Source organism: Lagopus muta, chromosome 7 (assembly GCF_023343835.1).
Source record: "Lagopus muta isolate bLagMut1 chromosome 7, bLagMut1 primary, whole genome shotgun sequence".
Taxonomy (NCBI): Eukaryota; Metazoa; Chordata; class Aves; order Galliformes; family Phasianidae; genus Lagopus; species Lagopus muta.
The window spans coordinates 13745696-13757722 of NC_064439.1; positions in this window are offsets into that span (position 1 = coordinate 13745696).

The window sequence follows — 12027 nt, forward strand, 5'->3', positions numbered from 1 at the left end:
AGATTCCCTTTTATTGGATCTTACATGGTATCAGGTGCATTCAGTAATCTCAGGATTATAAATATCAGAATAAGGTAATTTTGAAGACAGAAAGTTTGAACACATATAAACTATTAAAAGTGATTCTGTTTTATATGTCTAGGCTTGCAAATTAAGCTGAGAGTGTTTAAAAAATGCCATGAGAAGTTTAAAAATAGCAAAAAAGGAGAAAAAAGGGGAAAACCAAAAATAAATATATTGGTATGAATTTGAAGAAAAATTGAGTCAAGGCCTTCAAGAGGTAATATGGAAGTATTATATAAAATGCTCACTAGAGCATGCACACAAGTGCTCTGATTTACAAGTTTATTTTCCCCAAACTGATCAGAATCCTGACACCCTGCAATTAAATAGCTTATTCTTCTCAGTCACAGAAACTCAGGCTTACATGCATTCCTACTCCAAGGCAAAGCATAAATGAATAATGATGCTTTCCAGAAGTAGGGTGTCAGAGCAGATCTAGTTCTGAAATTGATCCAGCTTGTTGAGGAAAATACCAAACAATTCACTTAATTTTGAACCTTTCATGTTGTTGCATTGTTTTGAGTTGGTAGTCTAACAACAAATAGTTATTTCTTCCTGTGGAAATGTTGCTGGCTATAGATCATTTCACACAAAGGGGTTACTCTCCTTTGTCTGTATTTCCTTTCCTGCTAAACAGTTAACATTGTTATTTTAGAAAAATATCAGCTACGTGATGCATTTGAATAGAAGGAAGGAGTGTTGTGACAGCTAGCCAGGGGCATAGGAAGGTGCCTGGTTTTATTGTACATTGCTCCTTTTGATTCTTCTCCAGGCTTCTGTACAAAGACAGCTGCTGCAGATTGAATAATACATCTTGAGCATATTAGATGTATCGTGCATATTCAACACTGAAAATAAGTATCACTTTCTCATACCATTGTGTATTTTTCAGTAAATTTGGCCCATGGTGTGTCATTTTCCTAGTGTTGCTTGTCTCTTCTCTTTTTTGCCATTTAGCATTTTATTTGCCTTTTTTTCTTTCTTTATTTTTAAGATATTGCAGTCATCAGGGAAGAACTTCTTTACTGTCAGAATGATAAAGCACTGGAACAGGCTGCCCAGAGAAGTTATGGAGTCTTGTTCTCTGGAGATATTCAAGACCTGCCTGGATGCCTACTTGTGTGATCTGCTATAAGGAACCTGCTTTAGCAAGGGAGTTGGATTTAATGGTCTCTAGAGGTCCCTTCCAGTCCTTACATTTCTGTGATTTTGTGATCCCAGTATTTTCAAATGGAGACAGAACTTGCACAGTCTGCAGGTGAATTCTGGAATAAATGGGATACAGTTGCTGTTGTCTGATGTTTACTTGGATCTGAAACTGCATATCATTCACACCTTAACAGACCATATTTTACAGTCACGAGGCCTAATCCATGCCTGGCATAACTCCATTGAATTCATTAGAGTTGAACCACTTTATTGAGTTGCCTTGTGAACCAAGGTACTTTAAGTGGATGTGCTGCAGTCCTTGGAGTGAAAATATAAATGCCTTTCAATACAGAACAACTTTAACTATAACCCCAAACTCGTTTATTTCTTCTAAAGGCATTATTTTGGTTTTATTAATATGTAGGAAGAATATTTTCTCTAATATGCTTCATTAGTGTTTGCTGGTAGAGAGGCTATTCTTTGACACTATTTCAGTTGTAAAATTGAAAGCATCTCTATGATGTAACCATTTTATGAGGGTATCTGAAACTGAAACTGTACTTCTGGGAATGAGATCATATCATAGACAATGACCAGTGTGGTTATTCCATTGCTAGAAATACTTGGAGAAAATCACATCTGATAATTTCTTATTTTAAATGTGTTTCTGTGCTCCCACCCACTTCTAAGTTCCAGCTCTGCCTTCGGTTTCTTGAACTCTTGTCCTTCTCTTCCACTAAGTCGCCATTAAGTTCAGCTCGTACTTCTGTTTGATTTTCCAATTTCTAAATGAAAATATTTCTCCATGAACCTCTGTACATATATATGTTTACCAACTTACCACCAAGGTCTCTCATTTCAGGTCTCAGCTTAAACTCTTGCCCATATGTCATCATCGTCTCCCTGTTCTGGCTATTTTAGCCATTTCTTTGCCAGTGAATAAGGAAGGCTCAAGCACTCAACATCACAGTTGGTGATATTGCTTAATTGCTAAACTGCTTATGCCATGCCACCTAGCACTTTTGTGGCTGGAGGTATAGGGAGCAGCATGGGATGGAGATGGTTCCCAGAGGGCAACAAGGGTAAAAAAAAAAAAACTTCTAAGGAGAATGAAGTGCTGATATGCACACACCTATTGTTATATGCCGCTAACCATCATGACACTTTTTATGTGGCTGATTTGTAAATTTCTAGACGGTCTGATTGTAAATTTCCTGTTCTGACTGAGAGATGATTACATGGATTGGGACTACTCCATAAGTAATCACTGTGCTGAGATGAGAACCAGGATCTCATTTCAGTTTTATGTTGCACATGCCTATGCTTTAGGACTGACTTTTCCATGCTTTTTGTACAATGTTAATCCAATCAGTACCAATATACTACATGACAATGAATAATCCTTTTTTTAAGTCTTAATTATAATTATATTTTGCCTTTGGAAGAAAGTTTATACATAGTTTTTATTCCTACGGTTTTCTTGCACATCGTCACTGTATGATTAATCTATACCTCCAGATGATATCCATGATGGATTTTAGAAAATAACTTTATCATGAACAGGAAGAAATCACAATTTGGTTGTAAAAATATTTTGAATATTTATTGGTAGTCGTAGCTAAACCAATTCAATGATATAAGGCAAATCTACTGGTGAGTAAGTTGAGCTTTACAAAGTATTTTTTGGAAGATTCCACTGTTTAGAAAAATCTAAAAATCTCTGCATTGTTTGTATGTGTGCATCCAGATACCTGGATTTCTTTGGATATGACCTAATGGAGAGAGGAAACACCTCTACCAAAATAAGAAAATAAACAAGTATGCAAAATTATCTGACTTTTACAAGCATCTTGAACATATATCCATAAACTGTGATTAAAAACTATAGATTTAACCACACCCGTTTAGTAAACATGCAAGAAACCTTATATTATACAAGGAACATGTCCCTGTACCCTTTACCCTTCCCTGTCTACAACTGCACAGTCTATAAGAAAACTGCTCTATTTGGAAGGATAGCTAATGAGAATAGTAACTATTCAATTATTGATCTTAAAAAAAAAAAGTCTAATCCTAATGCAAGTTATTTGTTCACGTGGACTGCCAGCAATTCTTTGTGTGTATGTTTTTTGGTTGGTTTGCTGCCATGTAAAGCAAGTCTTACTCATTTATTCAACAATCTGTGCAAATTTAACATCATTTGGTTAATGATTTCCCTGCCAAATTCTGAGACAATTGTACTTAACTACAAAACTCATTTTAATATCCAATTTAAAAGTCTAATCGAACCATTACTATTTTGCCTTTGATTTGTTGCATCTTTGTGTGTTGTCTTAGAGATTTTGATGTTGCTTCTTTCCAGCTCTAGCATGGATTTATAGCATGGACAGCATGTTTCTAAAGGCATAATAGAGTGTAGAAGTGCTCTCTGATGCGACATAGTTAAGGTTATGAAAGGTGTAAGGGAGACACTTCATTTCTATGCAATGGAGATGCTCTATTAATGACAATGTTAAAGGAAAATAAGCAGCTAAAAGTGCAGTATGTATTGTGACAATTCACGGAATTAGCTATGGAACTTCAGGTTCTAAAAAATAAATACTAAACCTAAGGAAGCTCTTTGAACATTTTAGGAAAAATAAGTATGTTAACATTTGCAAATAAACCCTTCTAGCACAAGTAAAATACTATACCTTGTTTTACAAGAGATGTTTCAACATTTTGCTTTCAAATAGTCTTACTGGAGATGCATGTTGACTTACCATTTTTTGAATTATTAATCTATGTATTTTGTGCTGGAAGGGTTTATTTGCAGATACATGAACTGGAATGAGGTGATAGTTGGGAAACTGTTGCTCAAGAAGACTATAGAAAGACTATTTGAAATTCAAGAACCATGTACCAAGGCCCTGTTAACAAGATGGTTCTGATGCTATGAAAATAGTCAGACATTGCCTAATCTGATCACAAAATGAGAGATAAGTACAGAAAGTGGTGATATGTACCAGTTCTATTCCTTTTTAGTGTTGTAGCAGCAGTCATGGAAAACGCTAAAATGATTTAGGTAAACTACTTCAGTATTGTTATATTCTTGGTATAGTTTATCACTGGGGTGGTTGAACAGCCATGCTTTACTTCTGTAATGGGACTAAGGCGTCCATTTTCTCACACACAAACTGAGTAATGGTTCTGCTGTATTTTATTTCCAGATTATAGAAAATGTACTCAGTTCTCACAGTTAAAATTAGAAGGAAGAAAAGCATTCCTTGCATGTAGTTAAAAAAATTAAAAAAAAAAAAAAAAAAAGGAAGAAAAAAAGCATAATCTGTTAAATATCCAGTGATATTTTTATGAGCTCAAAGCAGTACATGCATTGCATCCAGTACTACCATATTTCATATATCAGGTCGCATACACTGACTGTTAGACTCAAATGTTTTGCTTTTCTGTGTGGTAAACAATTTCACTTGTCTGTCTACTATACAGAAGACCCAGGGAAGTCTCCTGTAGTCAAATAGCCAGGTCACAGAAGTGCCCTGTGTGCAGCCCAGAGGTCTGAAGCATATCACAGTAAGTGCAAAGGTAGGGGAACATATACCTATATGTACATACCTACAAACACAGAGGATTCAGCTTTCTATGGGAAGCTTGAAAATTATTTAGCCATCTGCTTAACAGATCACTCAGCCCTAAGATAAACAATTTGGACAGCACATAAAGCAGATTTCTCTTGTTTTCTCTCCCACACACATTCAAAACTAATCTTGAATTTGAGGTCTCTCATTCAAAATTATAGTCCAGGCTACAGTCCCTACTGGGAACTGACACAAAGCATTACCTATAAAAGTGATTAAAGTGTCAGTATCTGCATGTACTTCTGAGCAGCTGGTCTATATTTGATGTATATCTCTGTTCCTGGCTTCATGATAGAAAGGGACAGTACAGAATGAGCTAACTGGCAGAAATCTCTGAGGATTTTCCTTTGATATCAGCAGGAATTTTAGCAGAGTTTTCTTTCTTCTCAGCCTGCATGGGGATAATCCTGGCATGCTGGAACCTGCTGTGCTTATGGACATGTTCATCAGTGCTGGAACCCACCAGGCGGTTTGCAGGCGCTCAGGAGCACCCCAGGGAAGCCAGGATTCCCAGCCTGCTGGTGCCTGGCGGTAGCTCCACTTCATGTCTTTCAGAGCATTTGAGCTCAGTTTGCTGTTAGGAAAGCATACTTGACTATCTTCTTAACCCTTCAGTAGAAGATATTTTTCAAACGAGCTGTTATCCAGTCCTGCAAAGTGCTGAGCACTGTCAGCTCTAACGGGACTTTAGTTGGACAATAAGCTCTTTGCAGTGCCACCAGTGGAGCTGGAGCCTGAACAACTTTGTCCAAAAAATACGCTTATCCTTCCACAGTGAGGAAATACAGTATTCATGGCAAATTAGATAAGTTGTCTGGGTTGCTTGATCACATCCTAATAGCTGTCTTATTTTTCACGCAAGCCAGCAGTCTCCCCAAGTTTCATTACCTGTATCCATCTTAACACTATTTAAACAGAAGGGAGGGCTTTAAAATGTGGGAGAACAAGTCTAGATATTTTCCCATGGGGCACCTCTGAGCTAACTAGTATCTTCAATATTTTTTCTGCATCTCTTTCAAACTAACCACATCCAGACTCTGGACATGCCAGGAAATGCCATTCTGGCATTCATGTTATTTCCAGAACTGTCACTTTCCAAGGGAATTTAGTATCCACAAGTATTTCAACTGTGAGGATCCTTTTTCTGACATTTGGGATCCATCTGCATTCCAGTCCAGCTGGAACCAAATGAGATCCATCCATCTGTAATCTCTCTGAAACTGTCCAGGACTGTCAAGGAAATTGCACTATGACTACACTGGAACCAGTGTTGGTGTTGGCTGGTATGGCTCAACGCTTTGTGTGGAAAGGGATTCAAATGAGATCATTTCACTAACGTTTTGGTAAATTCCATTGGGAAAAAGATGGAAGCAATGATTTCATCGCCATATTATTAGATGGATTCTAGGGCACAGTAGTACCAGAAAAGAATAGGGCTTGTTTCACAATTTTATGTAAAATTGTTCTCCCTTGCACAGACATCAGCACTAGGTCAACAAAGTACTGATCAAATCTGAATCCTGCAGGCAGGCTAAAAATGGAAGCACACATCAGATGAGACTGTTCTTGGCTGATCTTGTTTTAGGAGTTGCCAATCCTGTGATCTTTCCAAGTTGGAGTAATACGGCCGTAGTCTCAGCAACATTCCTGAATAGCAACTTTAATGCCATGAAACTCAAACAAATCACTACTTCAGGTCCAGCCCTAAACCTGTCTAAAACAAACAATCAAACCAAAAGAAAAAAAAAAATAAAGAGTGCCTGAAATGATTTAGGGTTTCAAAAAGAAGATGATCTTTCAAGGATAAAGAATCTGAGATCAAAGGAAGTTGAGGCTGTTTTTTATTTTAGAAGGATAAAATTGTCACTGGCTCTGCAGAGGTAGAAGGGAGTAGTGGCACCTCCCTCTCCTATATCTGATGCTTCCACACGTAACCAAGAACCAGACCTATTTCATTTGCTCTGAAGATACAAGGACTTTTTAAACCTATAAAAATAGAAGGATTGGCGAGACACTTTCCAGAGCTGACTTCCTGTAAGAGATAACGTTTACTAAGCCAAAACTCTCCTTTGCTGTACAAAACCCATTGTAGATTAATGCTTGTCTTGGACTCAGAGTGTTATTTGGGATGGGTCTGCTGTGCGTCCTCTGGGATGCATTCTGGCCCTAAAGATTAGTCAAAGCATATCCTGTAAGGAAAACAACTTCCCTACTAAGTAGGACAAAATAACATAGCCAAACCAACAAGAACTTCATAGCAATCTTCAAATAACTTCCTCAGAGGAGAACGAAGAGTCTATAAAAATGCCTTTCTGCAAGTTCCTGAGAATCAGTTGTTTTCTTGATCACATGAAGTTGTGTCATTTGGTAAGTCAGGTAGAACTGATCTACGTTGTCATGATGGTATCTGGACCAGTGCCCTGGAGACATTGGACGTGCCTCCTTCAGAGCAAAAAGAAAGATTTCTGTTGTCATGTGGAGATCCTTTGCCAAGTTCTTAATGGGAAAACGGCCTGAAAGAGCCAGGAACTAATTGAGAACCCCTCTCCCGAAAGAAAAAAAAAAATCCCAAATAAATAATTCATGTCCCTTATTAAACTCTCTAGATAATGAATGACAGTTTTCTTACAGATGGGGTCTGCAAGAGAAAATTATTCCTACAAACTACTGATGTTTTTCCTATGGAGGGCTGCTGACTCATTTAGATTTGTCATTTACATATTCCAGCCCCTCAGCTCTTCTGTGAATTGCCAGTTCTACCTTCTGATTGCCCACAGCTGACTGTCCACCTCTAAACTGTGTGAAAATATTTGCTCTCCCCCAAGTACACAGTTTTGGTTTCTGCATAGGCAGTGATAAGTGTTGAGTGTAAAAGACTCTTTGATGATTTAATTCACTTTGCTGAATTATGATTCTGCATGCACCATTAGTTCAATCACAAGCCAGCAACACTAGGAATTAGGTCTGTTTTGAAACATGAGGCAGACAGGGATGTTCAGTGGAGCAGTAAAGGGTGTTTAATGTCACATTTGTTGTTGAGTTTGAAAACAAACACATGTGCACTGATGTACAGCAATTTGAGGGTCCCATGCAGATGTAACGACAGTGGCGTCTCAGGGATCCTGGGCTTCTGCTCAGAGACAGAAATGACAGAGTAGCAGCAATGCTGAGCTTGTGTAGCTTTTTTAATGGTACCAGGTGGGAGCTGTGGGCAAAGCGGTCCTTGACAAGGCGGTCCTTGACTTTGTAGGAAATCAAAGGACTCGAGAGCAAAAAGTAGGAGCTTCCATCCTGAAGAGACGTCTGAGGAGCAGTGGGTTTAGATGATGAGAATGAGCAAGGGTGGTTTAGGAGGGATGTCGTCTGAATGCAGGCTTGAAATTTTGAAAGAGGAAATTCCATGTTGCTGGCTTATATTTGGTATTGAAACCTGATGACCTTTCCCTTCTAATAATATTTCTCTTGACCTTAGCAGGGCACTTTGTATCAGAGAGGTAATCTCAACTTCTCCCTCATCACTTTTCCCTCATCACTCTTTCACACCACATTTTAACACTTACTCATGAGAGGTTGGCTGGGAAACTAAAACCAAACACCATCTAACCATGGCTATGTGCCAGTCCACAGCTATAACTTAGTGCATACATTGCTTAAGGACCTCTCCAATATTTATTTTGGAGAGAATCATCCTGATATTTTCAAAATTTAGCGGTAACGTATCAGCATGCCCTCTTCTACCTTCCTCTTGGAGCCAGAATTTTCAAAAGGAAGTCCCCAGTCAGAAAAGTGTTTTTGGCAGGGAAATTACTTTTAACCTCTCGTATGTTGTTCGCTTATGCTGTTAAAGCACAGGCTGGTCAAGGAGTCTACAGTTTTATTCTTGAACAGCATTGCATGACAGGGAGAGAGGTGAGAATTGAGTAATGACAGCTCAAAATTATCTCTGTTCTCCTCTTATCAAAGAAATGGTGAGAAGCCACTTTGGATAACTGGAAAAGGCAAAGCCAGTACACTCAGTAAACAATGACAACACTGAAACGCTGAAATATTTTCCATTTACATATGAATGGGGATGGTGAAAGAATTTTTGGCGATATATTTTATATCTTTTTTTTTTCTTCCCAGTCAGTAGTGAAGTAGACAGTGTAAACTGCTGGTTGTTTGTACATATTTGTAAGTCAGAATTTAATACATTCTTTGACATTGTGCAACCTGCTCTGGGGATCCTTATTTAACAGAGGAGTTGGACAGGATGTTCTCCAAAGGTCCCTTCCAACCTCTACAATTCTGTGATTCCATGATTCTATGGTACATCTTTTCTCAAATTAATCGAGAATATATCTCACTACTTTAAAGGCAAGTGACTCTGTAGAGCCTTGTGCTTTCCTGCTCTTCCTACAGCATTGCTTACAGATACAGGCCGCTTCCTTCAGTACATCTGCCACTTGCAACATCCAAAGAACTTCTCCACAATCTATTGAAATGAGTACAAGATCTTCAGATTAGACACCAGTAAATACCATTAGATACTATTAAACAAATATAAATTTAATTTATATTTTTGGTTCAAGGTAACGATCCTTTCACAAGATGTGGCAGGTTTCAGTTCTCACATAGGTATTTTCTAATTCTTAGATTATAACAATAGCTTGAGATTCCAGCCAGATGACTGCTACCTTGTGCTAGTCTCTGCACACACACCAGAAACAAAGTCCCAGCCCCAAAGAGCTTATTGCCAATGCCGTTAACACAGAAGTTGCTTATTGGCATATTTTTATGTTGTAGGTTTCCATTACACTAAGAAGCAATAAACCTATGATCCCCCTACTACTTACGGATTGGTTCATTACATTTCTTTTAAAAAGCAATATAAATGTCTAAACTCCTATAAATACATCAGCATTGCTGCTTATCTTGCTTGTTAAACTGGCAGTTTGGTAACCTCAAGACACTGCAGCTGTGTAATCTTTCACATCTATTTGGCACAAGAACCATGTTTTTTTTTCTCTCCCCAATTTCTATGTATGAAAAGGTGCTTTGATACACTGCTTATAAACAAACTGTAACTGCTACTGATTGCAAATATACTGGCTTGTCCAGAGAAATGCTGGGCTGTAAGGAAAGATAGGAATTTCTGCAGTCATCTGGTATTCTAATCTTCAGTGAAAACAAGCCATTTAACAACAAAAACATTTGTGTTTTCAGCTATGAATCAAAATCTCTGTCATGCTGGAAGTCTATTGGCAAATCCTTGAGAAGAAGATGCTTTAAAATATTCAAACAGAGTTTTTGAACGCTGATGCATCCAAAGACAAAATATCTATTTTGCTTTTCCTCTGATGTTGCTGCATTTGCCATGTCTCAGTTGAGAGAAGAGATTGGAGTTCTTAGGCTGAATGAAGACATCTACAATTTCTGTTATCTTTTGCAGGAATATGTTTGGTTTTTGTGCTAGACTTACACTCCAAAAAAGCTGTCAAACTTTCACCACCACGAGGGTAACATACCCAAATGAGATCAGAGCCACCCCAGGAAATGTGAGCACCTGGAGACATCCAACAAAAAGGCAGAAAGCTGTCCCTGGGACAGCAGTACAAATTTGTAGTGACACCTCAAAATCTCAAGCAGCAGTAGTTCTCTGTATGAGCACAGCTTTCTGTCAAAGCTATATGAATCTCATCAAGATGGATGTCAGCTAAACTGATTTTTAAGAACAGAGCTGTTGGCTGCAACAATCAACAGTTAACCTCCTAAAAACTGAAGGCAGCCTGCCCAAAAAGTGTCTGGTGTGTGCCCTTACAGGGGCAGGGAGGTAAAGAGGAGAGAATGAGACAATAAAGAGAAAGCCTCCATTCTGTAATGTTTTCCAGAGATGACACTGGTTCCCATTATGTGCCATGTTTCATGCCTAACTTTTACACGGAGACATTTGATTTGTATCATCACAGTTAATTCTGTAGGCCACAGTATGCTTTGGCATTTTCACGGCTTTAGGAGCATAAGCAGTTCATTCATTTTCTGTTTGCTTTTAACAAGTAAAATTTCTCCTTCTCTACAAAGTTTGTACTGAATGCGTAATAAGAAATAATGCTTTCACTGTGCTGAACTTAGAAATCTAACTCTTAAAACCCTAATTTGCTTCTATCAAGCAGCCTCACCTTGCTGCCTTACCTTAAAGAGAACTATGGCCACGGGCCCCTTCAGTTCACTGCCTATCTTGCAGAGAGCTGGCAGAAAGCTGTGCAGTGTGGAGTGTGTTTGTGCTGCAGGGAAAACTGCATAGTACTGATAGACTACTCAGTTAGGAGGACACTGCTGGGGATGCTGGGTGGATGCTCCCAGAGCTGGAGGCCAGCCTTGGTCCAGGCAGTATCTTTTCTGCTTCACATAAGGAGGTGGACGGTGGGAGGGGGTAGATCTCTTGTCTTGCCTGGGTATGGACTTATGATGCAGCAAGGATGAGAACCTCAGCTCTGGAGTGCACCTGGACAGTTGCATTTTTTATCGTCTTTGGGGTTGATTCCTTTTTCTCTTCTCAGTATGATATGTGGTTATTTTTCTTCTACTGAAATAACTTGCCAGTGCTTCCTCTGAGCTGGATCCCTGTCCCTGGGAAGGCTAATCTATACATTGATGCCTCTTCACATAAAATCTTTCCTTAAAATGGAAGGAGAGAAAGTTTACCATGACTAACTTGGATCTTGGAATAGCAGGTGGCAATTTAATTGGAAGATGTAAGCTGCTTACTACTAATTTGCATGATTATAAGATTTTGTAATTGCCCTGTAAAAGTTAATTTGGCATTGGGTTCAGTGAAACTCAACTATGTTAGCATGGTATTGATGTGTACATGAGATTTGCTCTTGCTGTTTGATATGTTCCCTGCTGAAAGACCAAAGGGGAGTTTTGAGGGGTTATTTTTAAATATATACATGCACAGACAGAGAGGTGAATCTCATTGTAACGATCCCTGCGGGCCATAGATAAATGTGTGTTGTATCAAGGAGTTCACTGCAGCAGGAGTTGGTAATTCGTTCCTTCAAAATAATGAGGAAATATCTGGTTGGAACCAAACACCGATATCTAGCAATTTTAATGAAGATTACCTCATTGATTAACATTTAACCTGCATCTTAAAGAGAAAAACAGTGTTTAAGAAATGAAATGTACACTTAAAAGC